Source organism: Poeciliopsis prolifica, unplaced genomic scaffold (genome assembly GCF_027474105.1).
Source record: "Poeciliopsis prolifica strain line A6 unplaced genomic scaffold, Auburn_PproV2 SCAFFOLD066, whole genome shotgun sequence".
Classification (NCBI taxonomy): domain Eukaryota; kingdom Metazoa; phylum Chordata; class Actinopteri; order Cyprinodontiformes; family Poeciliidae; genus Poeciliopsis; species Poeciliopsis prolifica.
The window spans coordinates 1,490,154-1,502,376 of record NW_026562441.1 but is presented as its reverse complement, the minus strand read 5'-3'; the positions used below and the strand labels follow the sequence as shown (position 1 = coordinate 1,502,376).

The 12,223-nt window shown below is 33.9% G+C and overlaps 1 long non-coding RNA gene and 1 pseudogene across 1 annotated transcript; both read left to right on the top strand.

Annotated features, from left to right (window-relative positions):
• The first annotated feature begins 4,063 nt into the window (after positions 1–4,063).
• On the top strand, positions 4,064–5,164 carry LOC129351409 (uncharacterized). Its single transcript, XR_008604730.1, has 3 exons — positions 4,064–4,311; positions 4,386–4,466; positions 5,076–5,164. It is a non-coding gene; the product is annotated as an uncharacterized LOC129351409 (long non-coding RNA).
• A 443-nt stretch (positions 5,165–5,607) lies between these two features.
• LOC129351408 (microfibril-associated glycoprotein 4-like) lies at positions 5,608–7,398 on the top strand (annotated as a pseudogene).
• Positions 7,399–12,223: the final 4,825 nt, after the last annotated feature.

Sequence of the window (12,223 nt, the reverse complement as noted above, 5' to 3'; positions counted from 1 at the left end):
GTGATCAATTCAGTCTTTATGAGTTCATCCTTAACTTAATAGTGATTGATGAAATTATATTTCATTTAATTAGATTGATATTACTAAAACATTGCAGAATTTCTCTGAGATTGTGAGAGCTTTTTATTAGACTTCATCTACATCCTGTCCCATTATTCTGCAGATTAGAAAAATGTTCCAAACATCTGACAGAAAATCAAACAGTACACTAGTGGTTATAAAACGGATGACAGCAATCTTTCTTCCTTTTTTCCTTCTTTCTTTCTTTCTTTCTTTCTTTCTTTCTTTCTTTCTTTCTTTCTTTCTTTCTTTCTTTCTTTCTTTCTTTCTTTCTTTCTTTCTTTCTTTTTTTCTCTCATTGTTTGTGGTCAAAATCAGTGCATTTGTTTTCACCTCCTTATTTATTATTAAATCACACCAAATGCTGAATTATAATTGCGTCAATTAATTCATTATGTAAAGCTGCAAAGTTTAAACTACATTTTAAAGACTTAAGTTAAATGTTATGTATTGAGTGAAGCCATAAGCTTCATACAAAAAATACCTCTAACAGATTTCACTTGAACATTTTTCATTCCCCAGTTTCTAAAGATTGAATTTGTCTGATTTTCTGCAGTTTATGTGCAGAAATCTTTGCGCAAACATGTGATAAGTAATAACAGACACATCTTAGCAATATTAAAATGTCTCAATGTTTTTAAAACCTACCTGTCAATATCAGACATACACTTTTCCTGCTGTTGGATGGGAACCTTTTTAACTTTTTACAAGTTTTTAGTAAGAAAAAACAAAAAGTGTAAATGTTCTGCAGATTGTTTTTCTGTAGATCATATATATGTCACCATTAAAATTCAACCGTTCAGCATGACCTTCAGTGAAATATGATAAACCTGAATGATAAACAAACAGATTTTATCCTCAGAGCTTCTTAGTTCATGACCTTGACCTGAAAACGTCTCTGCAGTCATAAACATTTACAGCCCACAGCAACATATTAAAGCACAACCTGCATATGCAGCTCAGGAAACTCATGAAAACCTTCATAGATGACATACTACACATTTATATTTCATCAATTTTCTTTTTACATTGATCATTCTGATATTAATTTATTCTGAGGAATCTTTTTTTAAAACATTGCTTTATATCTGGATTTGCATGAATATTTAAACCGAATCTAAAGACCAGCTTTATTCCAGAAACCATCAATGTGAGCTGTAGCTTATTATTTTATTCATTTCCTAACTTTTCCTCATTTTGTTTCATGGACCTAAACATAATAAGTATAAATATTTTCCTTCCATGGAACCGCAGAATAACCCTGTTCATGTTAACATTTACTGAGATTCTCTGAAACTCAGGTATCAATAATCAGCTGCAGGTATTAATGAACAACCTGACTGCTCTGACAACCATTTGAACTCCAGAAAAAGAGTTCAAAGCCACACACAAACTCTCTCCAATACATACGCACACATACACACACACCTGCCTCCGACCCCCCACACACACACATTAAAGAAACTGGATTGATGCACAAATTGAACTTGCATTTGACCTGCACCTGCCTTCTCAATCTGCTGCCAACCCCTCACACCAAGCTCCTCAGCACAACAAAAAACACTGAGACATAATGAAAACAAATGAAGTATAGGAGAAGGGGCATAAATAGAAAATTAGGAACGCCCGAGGGTTAATGACATTGACCTGAAAACATCTCTGGAGTCATAAACATTTACAGCCCACAGCAACAGATTAAAGCACAACCTGCATATGCAGTTCAGGAAACACTTGAAAATCTTCAAACATGGCATAATACATATTTATATTTCATTCGTTTTCTTTTCACATTGATCATTTTATTTCTGAATATTTAAACAGAATCTAAAGACAGTTTTATGCCAGAACAAATCCATATGATCTGTAGTTTATTATTTTACTCATTTCCTGTGTTTTCTTGTTTTCTTTCATTGACCTAAATATAAAAAGTGCAAAGATTTTCCTTCCATGCGACCGTAGAATAACCCTGTTCGCGTTAACATTTCCTGAGATTCTTTGGAAACTCAGGTATCAATAATCAGCTGCAGGTATTAATGAACAACCTGACTACTCTGTCTCCAGAGTAACATGGCGAAGGTGCAGGCACTCAGTGTGTCGCACTCAAAATAAATTAAACAAATAAACATTTTCTTTGTTCGAATTTAATAAAGCAATTTAAACTAAATTGTCTTGATATTTATGTTTCTTTGAACAATTAAATTCACTTTTTGTGTTTTTCCCTATGACAGAAGAACCTCCTGACTAACCAGTCCTGGTCACCAATCCTTCCTTTGATTCCTGATTGTTGGGGCAGGAAGTCTTCCTGGTGTCCTGCAACTTTTAGATACTTCAGCACACCTGGCTCCAATAGCAGCTCATCAACAGAGCTCTGCAGAGCCTCACTGCATGCCAGTGAGACAGTTAAATTAAAGTCTTTAGGTCAAGGGACACATCTGAAACTTGCAGGACTCGGGTCCTGGAGGAATGCAGACTGAGGCCACTGCCTAGAGGAACCAAAGCTAACGTTCTGTTTTCTCAGAGCTCACAGGAAACACAGCACAGCTGAGACAATGTGGTCCCACAACATGCCTGATATAAGATGAGAGTTTTTATGGCAATCTTAATTATTCTACATCAACAAACGGCTGCAGTCAATTGCAACAACTGAATCAATGTTGATGATTCAGTTACATCTCAGTTAAGATGTAACAAAGATGTTACATCTTAACATCTCTGTTACTTTTTGACATTAGATGTTAAGTTGTAACAAATATGTTACATCTTAACATATTTGTTAAAATGTAACAGAGCTAAACATGTCAGGCTATCCTACAGAGATCTTTCAAGATCATTTACAGAATTAGATTCTTTTGGTCTCGACACACAAGAGGCAACATCAACCTGTTCATTTATGCAAAGAGGAGAAAATTGCTTTTCCCTCTGCAGCCAAGTGAATGGAAAATTTGGACATGTGAATTTTCAGGCTTGTATTCATAAACTAGCATAGTGTGTGTGCTAGTGAGCACACACTAGGAAATATGAAAACGGGGCATTTTTTTAACTTTGTCAAGAAAGTTGAAAAATAACATTTTGTTCCTGTTGTTACTTCCTGCTTTGTATGGATCTATTTGTAACTTGGGCTTGTTAGGAATAAAATCCTAATTTCGTCAGATTAATATGTATCCTGGGACTTTTCACTGAAACATCACAAAGGATTCAAAACATCACAACTCAGAACACAAAAACAGGAAATGAATTAACAAGGACAGGAAGTACAAGCTAAATCCTTTTTCCAAAAAATGTCATCAGTGAAAATAATCCCTGATGCTGAAGTCATAAAGTAAAAATCACATCTTTGCTTTGATTTCACTGAAACATTATAGAGTCACTAGTGTATTATTGACAGGTCTGTCAGTGACTGTGTATAAGAGCAGCTGTTTCCAGGACCTCCAGACAGAAGAGCTGAAGCTTGTCTGATGCTGAAGTGAAGGAAAAAAGGTAATTTTGATTCTGCTTTGGTAAAAAGATTTGATCTAACTTCAACGACTTTTATTGAGTTGAGACTGTTTGTGTTTTTGAAGGTGATCTTCAATGACTCTGAATGTTCTGATGTTTCTTTGAGCTTGTTACACTGCATTATGTAATAATGTAATACAATTGGGTTTCATAATTATGTTATATATTGAATTATTATATTATTATAATGAACTATAGTTAACAACATATTTTACTGTATATTCACAAAAACCAATCAAGAAGAGCCTTTGCATTCAGATCATCGACCATTTCAGATTTTATGTACTTTCTTAAAATCCCTCAAATATTAAGTCCTTTTTTAAGCCAGAAGGGCAAATTATTTCAGCAAAGTTGATGGAAGAGCAGGAGAACATTTTTGGAAATTTCTACTAAAACTCTCAGAAAACAGTAAGTGGTTGCAAAACATGATTGAAATAATTTTGCTACAGATGAATTTGAGGTGGCTCTCATCCATCAATTCAACCGCAAAATCCATGCAAGCCGCATCTCCAGTTATATTAATGTTACATTTTATTTTGCATTATTTGTGCAATTGAGACTCATTATCCAAAGTTCAGAAAGAAGTAAAATGTAAAATGAAGAAACCAAGCTCATGTTTTTCATCAGGTGATGTTTGATTTAGATTCCTGATCATCAAGGTGAGGTGACACATCAGCAGGTATAAATAACGGAGTCTGAACGTCGGAGACACAGAGGAGAAGCAGAAGTTTGGAATCAAGTTCATTCCAGCTGCAGGTGAGAGATGAACACATGAATTCATTTACAACTGAGTTTGTCCACTAAAGTTTCTCTATGTTTTACATTAACAGGGAATTTCATTGTGCTGCAAGTCAAACTCCAGATTTTCATCAAGTTTGATCAATTTATCCAGATCAACAGTAAAGATGAAGGTAAGCCTGTAACTTGCACTGTAAAAAAATAAAAAATAATTCATCTATCTTTATTTATTTTAACAAGGAAAGGTATTTTTAATGTTTAAAATCTTGTTAACAACAAATGACCAAAATAAAAATCAGCGCAGAGACATTGTACGTAAAATGTACAAATTATGAAACATCAATAATGATTAGAATATGAACACAAACAACAACAAGATATTTCACTATGTAGTCAAAAAATGTAAAAATTAAACAACTTCTAGTGAGTTTGTTAATTATTTAAAATGTTTGATATTTTGTTCAGTCACTGAAATGTTGAGTAAATTTGAGTGTTTAAATTTATCCAAACACTCAATGCATGTAAACACTGTACATAGTTTTGGCTCTGGAAATAACATTTGTTAACAGGACTGATGAAATGAGTTGTTAAAAAATGGAGGATCAAACCAACCAGAAACCTTTGTTAAGGCAGAATTCAGCATAATTCTGACTGAAAATCTGGCAGCACAGCTTACAGGCCACATGCAGGACAAGATCAGGGATCAGGTTTAATCTGACTAAATGAACGTTAATCAGAGTTTCTCTGATGATGTTCAGAAGGTGTCATGTTCTGTCTTCCAGCTGTTATCACTTCTCTTCCTCCTGGCTCCACTGCTGATCAGCTGTGAAGCGGCTGAGGACCAACTGCCACGTGATTGCAATGACATCTACAATACAACAAGAAACTTCCCAGTGGAGTTTACATCATCTATCCATGGATATTCATCTGCTGTTAAGGTGAACTTTATGTTTGGTTTGTTCATAAAAATGAAGATCCAGATTAAAGTTCTGTGCAGGACCAAGACTGGAGGTTTATCTGTTAACAATGCTGAGGATGTTTTTACTTAATCTTCATACACATTACATAAACTGACTCTTTGAAACTGAACTTTCTTGATGGTTAGTATCTTGAAAACACTGGAAACTGGAAAACTGGAAAAAGCTCCAGTTTTTTCTTCCTATAACCAAATCAGTTATTCATGGAGAAGAAATTTTATTTAATTATACGTTCACTTATTAGTGAGGCAATGATAGTATTTATTTTTCCACATAAAGTGTGACATTGCATTACATAATAAAAACTGTATCAAGTCATGAATGTGTTTGTGTGAAGGCTTACTGCGACATGGACTCAGAGGGAGGACGCTGGACGGTGAGTCCATCTCTACATGAACTCTCTCTGTTTACACTTCAACTTGGTTTATCTCAGGATTCTTGGGGGTTTTCATCCAACAAACATCAAGTTCTTTGAAAGAAGAGTCTTTATTGTCCTTCCATTTTCACCTGCCTGAGATAAGATTTGATCAGTTTTGTCATGTTAAATATTGATTATTGATACCAATTCAGAGTTGGTACAAGCCACTTCCTTTTCACCCTGAGTGTGTCAGTGAGAACGTTGTTCACTTCTTGATCAGATTCCTTTGTTGTTCCAGGTTTTCCAGAGGAGGATGGATGGCTCTGTAAACTTCTACAGACCCTGGGCGGAGTACAAGAGGCTTTGGAAACGCTGCTGGAGAGTACTGGCTGGGTGAGACACCGACCTAAACAGTTAGTCAATGAATGGTTGGTTTATTTATTACGATATTTATAACATAGTTATTGCCACATTTTTCAACACCTGTTTATTGTCTCGACTTTCTATTTTACTATTGTGTTACTAAGTGATGGTGTGCAGGTGCAGGTCAAAAACTGTGAATATTATGGAAAAGTTTATTTCAATCAGTAATTAATTCAAAAAGTAACATTGTATGTCATATTAATTCATTTCATACAGCTTGATATATTTCAAATGTTTACTTCTTTTAGTGTTGATATTTGTTTCTGACAACTCATGAAAACTACAAATTCAGTATTTCAGAAAATTTTAATATTGTGAAAAAGTTCAATATTGCAGAGCTCTGGTGCTACACACTAATCAGTTTAAGTCAAAACACCTGTAAATGCTTCCAAATGGTCGCTGAGTCCAGGTCTGTAGGTTATTCAATCATGGGAATGACTGCTGACCTGACAGTTGTTCAAAAGATGACCTATGACCCCTTGCACAAGAGGGCAAGACAGAAACATCACAGCTAAAGAAGCTGGCTGTGCACAGAGCTGTTTTCACACACATTCATAGAGAAGTGAGGCGGAAGAAAAGATGTAGTGGAAAAAATTGGACAAGCAATCAGGATAACTGCACCTGGAGGGGATTATGAAACAAAACCATTTAGAAATGTAGAGTCGGCTGCAGATGGAGTCAGTGCTTGAAGAGCCACCACACACAGATATATGCAACATAGATTTCAGCTGTTGCTTTCCTTGTGTCGAACTGATGCTGATGCTGATCTTGAAGAAGAACCTAAACGTCGTAGAAAATCTGTCTTATTGTGAAGAGGAAGACGCGACAGTCAAGACCCAACAAGAGCTGCAGATGTTGGTCAGAGCCATGTGGGTTCTCATATCACCTGAACACCACAGAGTGATCGACTCCATGCCACGGTGCATTAATGCAGTGATCTGGACAGTAATGTGTGTGCAAAAATCTCAGTAAAAATCCAACTTTAATAGTTTTCATGTCTGTGCAGGTCTTGATAACATCCATAAGTTGACATGGTATAAAGACTGTGAGCTGATGGTCGATATGGAGGACTTTGATGGAAAAAAAGCCTTTGCCGTTACTCTTCATTTTACATATATGATGAGCTTGATGGTTACCTTCTGCATGTGAGTGGTTTCAACAAAAAAGGGGCGCTGGTGAGTCATGAGAAAAAACACATTCTAACTTTACTAGTCAGGATGAATTTATGGATGGATGGAATGATGCCCATCACTAATTATGTCTTTTTAAAATAAATAATTCAACTTGTGCTGGGTCTGAAAGTCGTGCAGTGAGTCTGGAAATGTAGAGCAAGGCACTGAGCATGGATCCTGGTGTGTAATATACACCAGGAGTGTATTATTACACACTCCTGGTGTATAATAATACACCAGGAGTGTATTACAATACACTCCTGGTATAATAATAATAATAATAATAATAATAATAATAATAATAATAATAATAATAATAATTAAATAAAGCTAATTTACTGTAGTTAGACAAATCAGGATTAAGAGAAATAGACCTTGATTGGATTAAAGTATATCTAAATCCAGAGTTTGTTCTTATGGTTCTGAAGCAGGAAGATTGATGTTGGTAGTTAACAGCACAAAGTAAATTTAAATTGATCTCATTGATAATATCCCAGTAAGAAATTAACATAACTCATAATTTTTTTCACAAAACATTATCAACTTTTCACAAAGTCAGCATTTTTGTTAAATATTGAAATTACAATTTTATTGATGTTGGATCACGCAGAATTTGTATTTTTTTTTCACTATTCAAGCTTTCAACTGAATGTCTGTTTTATTCATATAGTTTTTGTATCCTATTATTATTTCTGCAGGAGACAGCCTTTCCTATCACCACCAACAGAAATTTACCACTTTTGACAAAGACCAGGATGAGTTGAGCGGCAACTGTGCCAAAAATATCTCGGTGCTTTCTGGTACAATAAGTGTCACTATACAAACCCTAACGGGGTTTATCGCTGGGGGGCTGACAACACACTCTATGCTATTGGAGTGGAATGGGGTACATGGAAGGGAGTTAATTACTCCCTGAAGAGCATCACCATGAAGATCCGTCCTGCCAAGTAAATCTGCAGGTCAAACATCCAGCAAAAAATAATGAGATGCTTTTTCTTATAATCAACCATCAACTTTTAGCTTCAAACATGAGTCAAAAGTTCACTTGATTTCTAATAAATATAATCCAGTTGATTAAATCATTGGAGAGAGTTTGCTACCTGTAATCAATTCATCTCTGATAATAAATAAGATGCCAGCAGCAATATTTGTGTGTCTGTATTTTTTTATATGTAAGAATTAAAATAAGCCAGTTTTAAAAACAAATTGGGCCAAATGGAAACATTTTTAGAATCAAACCTCTTGGTTAAATGCAATTAATTGAAAAACAACCAGGTCTTCCATAATTCTAAATTTTATGCTCAACTGTGTCAATGTCAACATCTATGTCTATTTAATGATCTGTTTATGTCACTCCCAGAGAAAATAAAGTATATCTGGTGTTAGCTAAGACAAAGAAATGGAGTGTAATATGATTTTTATCAGAAAACAATCAGGAAGTGAAACAAGAACAGCAGAAAGTCATCAATTAGTTTTTTCTTGCAATAAAATGTAAAAAAAAAAAGCACAAGAACTTGATCTAATAATATCAGGAGAACAATAAAATATTTATAGTTTGACCATTTATAATGACCATATGATGTGCGTCAATGTGTTGAAAAAACAAATTACATGATTTTTAGACTCTGGAGATGTGTTGATTGATTTGATCAGGTTGAAGAAAGTTTTGTTATTATATGAAGTGAAAGACTCACTGAATGCTCAGGCGTAGTGGATATTATACAATTCACTGATTGTTCCTTTTCTGATACATAGTGCAGATGTTTGGGAAATGCCTGTAATAATATTCAAATTCTATTTTTACTTTTGCAAATTATAGAAATTAAAAGCAGAAAATGCTGCAGAGCTCCAACAAATGCATTGTGCTTCAACTTAAAATTGATATTTATTGGTGGACTACTATATCCAAAGTAATGAAATGTAGTTTGAATGTTAATGGAAACTCCAGGTGTTAATCTGAAAAGAAAAAGTAATTTTGTTAAATGACTTTTAAGTTCTGATTATCAAGAAACTGGTGTTGGGTCTATTTTGGTTCCCAACCAAAGACACAAATTACTTTTCTACCACCGTCAAACACCGTGTTGTGTCTCCTCCACCGGCTCTCAACTGCCTTTTATTATGTTTACAAGAAAAAAGGTTGGGCTTTTTCACACAGTCACACAAACAATTGATCAATAACCTTAACCACAAGGTGTTTTGGGACCTTCTGTGAACATGCCCTTACCTGGACACAAGGCTGACCGTTATACCTGTGTTAGCAGGTAGCTGTTGGCACAGCTACCTGTGTTATTACCTGTGTATTATTATAATAATAACAACAACAACAAATAATAAATAATAATAATAATAATAATAATAATAATAATAATAATAATAACAACAGGTAGCTGTTAACACAGACAGCTAATGATCAAAGCAGCTGGTATCACAAGCATGTATAAACATTTCCAACCCCCAAGCAAACTTCTGAAAAAACAGTTAATATTGTACCACAAAAGAAAGGAGTCAAGTAAACAACACACAGAATAATAATATAAAAACATAGCCTTTCAAATAAACTCATAAGTAAATGAACTTAGACAATTTTTCTAAAAACTGGGCATGGGTCATTCTTTCAGAAGCTATTTATGCATTTTAATAACTTGGGAAGTTGCATATGGATCCATATGAATGAACCAGCTGGGCCTCAAACCCGAATTTGTATTTTTTCCAAGCTTATATGTGCCAATACAATTTATTTTATGGTTTGATTTGCAAACGCAACATGTAGTGCATTAATGTAGTGCATTAATACTAATTGAAAACCCTGCATTTTTTCAACAGTCTTATAAACAATTAAAAAGTATGGAATATATTGGTATAATTAGCCTTTTAAACATATAATTGAACCAAATCTCCAGTTTATGTTCATTTTTTGTGTAATATTTCACAATGAAGCTGCAAAGGTCTGGAAGAATTTTTACCTTTCAGTGCAAATATAAACTTTAAATGTTCAACTTTCATTGCAACTGGAAAGTTTTTGCAGCATAAATGTTGTATATCTGAATATTTAAGATAAAACAATAGGAACAGTTTTAAAGCCTGCAACCATATATATTGAATATATATGACTGATATATATTACAACCATTATCTAGGAAACTTGACACCTCGTAACTGACATTGGAAAAAAGAATTGAATGAACAGATTCACCAAGCGTGACTTGCTTAGTGAAAGTCGCAAATCTTCAAGTCATGCTGTTTCAATTTGACCTCTTACTCAGCATCAGTTCCCAATTTATGGACTCGAAATTTGAAATCAACTCTGCTTTATGTACTAGCTTCCTCTCCTGTGCTTCCATCTGAAGGCGAGGTAAAGGCCAAGGAGGCAACTGAGGTTCTGCAACCATTTGGGCAAAGCAAGACAACTTTATTTATTCATCTCCTTTCAGCCAAAGACTATTCAAAGTGCTTGTACAAGAAAGTAAAAACAACATTCAGCAAGAAGAGTCACAAAATAATAATAATAATAATAATAATAATAATTTAATAATAATTAATAATAATAATTTTAGTAAACGATCAAGCGGAGTAGAGAAAGTAAATTTTAAACAGTAAACGAGTAGAAGTTAAAAAAGAAAAGGCTAATTCAAAAAAGGTTTTAAATAAACTCAAGGTAGAGGTAGCCTTACAATGTGATTAGTATTAGTGTAAGCATTAATTCTTTAAGATAACATACAAGTTATACTAATTAATTTCCCAGTGATTGTTGTTATTCTGTTTTAAAGATATCTTCCTCTCATTCCATTCAATATGTTCACTATGTGATCAATTCAGTCTTTATGAGTTCATCCTTAACTTAATAGTGATTGATGAAATTATATTTCATTTAATTAGATTGGTATCACTAAAACATTGCAGAATTTCTCTGAGATTGTGAGAGCTTTTTATTAGACTTCATCTACATCCTGTCCCATTATTCTGCAGATTAGAAAAATGTTCCAAACATCTGACAGAAAATCAAACAGTTACACTTAGTGGTTATAAAACGGATGACAGCAACCTCTTCTTTCTTCCTTTCTTCCTTTCTTTTTCTTTCTTTTTTCTCTCATTGTTTGTGGTCAAAATCAGTGCATCTGTTTTCACCTCCTTATTTATTATTAAATCACACCAAATGCTGAATTATAATTGCGTCAATTAATTCATTATGTAAAGCTGCAAAGTTTAAACTACATTTTAAAGACTTAAGTTAAATGTTATGTATTGAGTGAAGCCATAAGCTTCATACAAAAAATACCTCTAACAGATTTCACTTGAACATTTTTCATTCCCCAGTTTCTAAAGATTGAATTTGTCTGATTTTCTGCAGTTTATGTGCAGAAATCTTTGCGCAAACATGTGATAAGTAATAACAGACACATCTTAGCAATATTAAAATGTCTCAATGTTTTTAAAACCTACCTGTCAATATCAGACATACACTTTTCCTGCTGTTGGATGGGAACCTTTTTAACTTTTTACAAGTTTTTAGTAAGAAAAAACAAAAGTGTAAATGTTCTGCAGATTGTTTTTCTGTAGATCATATATGTCACCATTAAAATTCAACCGTTCAGCATGACCTCCAGTGAAATATGATAAACCTGAATGAAAACAAACAGGTTTTATCCTCAGAGCTTCTTAGTTCATGACCTTGATCTGAAAACGTCTCTGCAGTCATAAACATTTACAGCCCACAGCAACATATTAAAGCACAACCTGCATATGCAGTTCAGGAAACTCATGAAAACCTTCATAGATGACATACTACACATTTATATTTCATCAATTTTCTTTTTACATTGATCATTCTGATATTAATTTATTCTGAGGAATCTTTTTTTTAAAACATTGCTTTATATCTGGATTTGCATGAATATTTAAACCGAATCTAAAGACCAGCTTTATTCCAGAAACCATCAATGTGAGCTATAGTTTATTATTTTATTCATTTCCTAACTTTTCCTCATTTTCTTTCATGGACC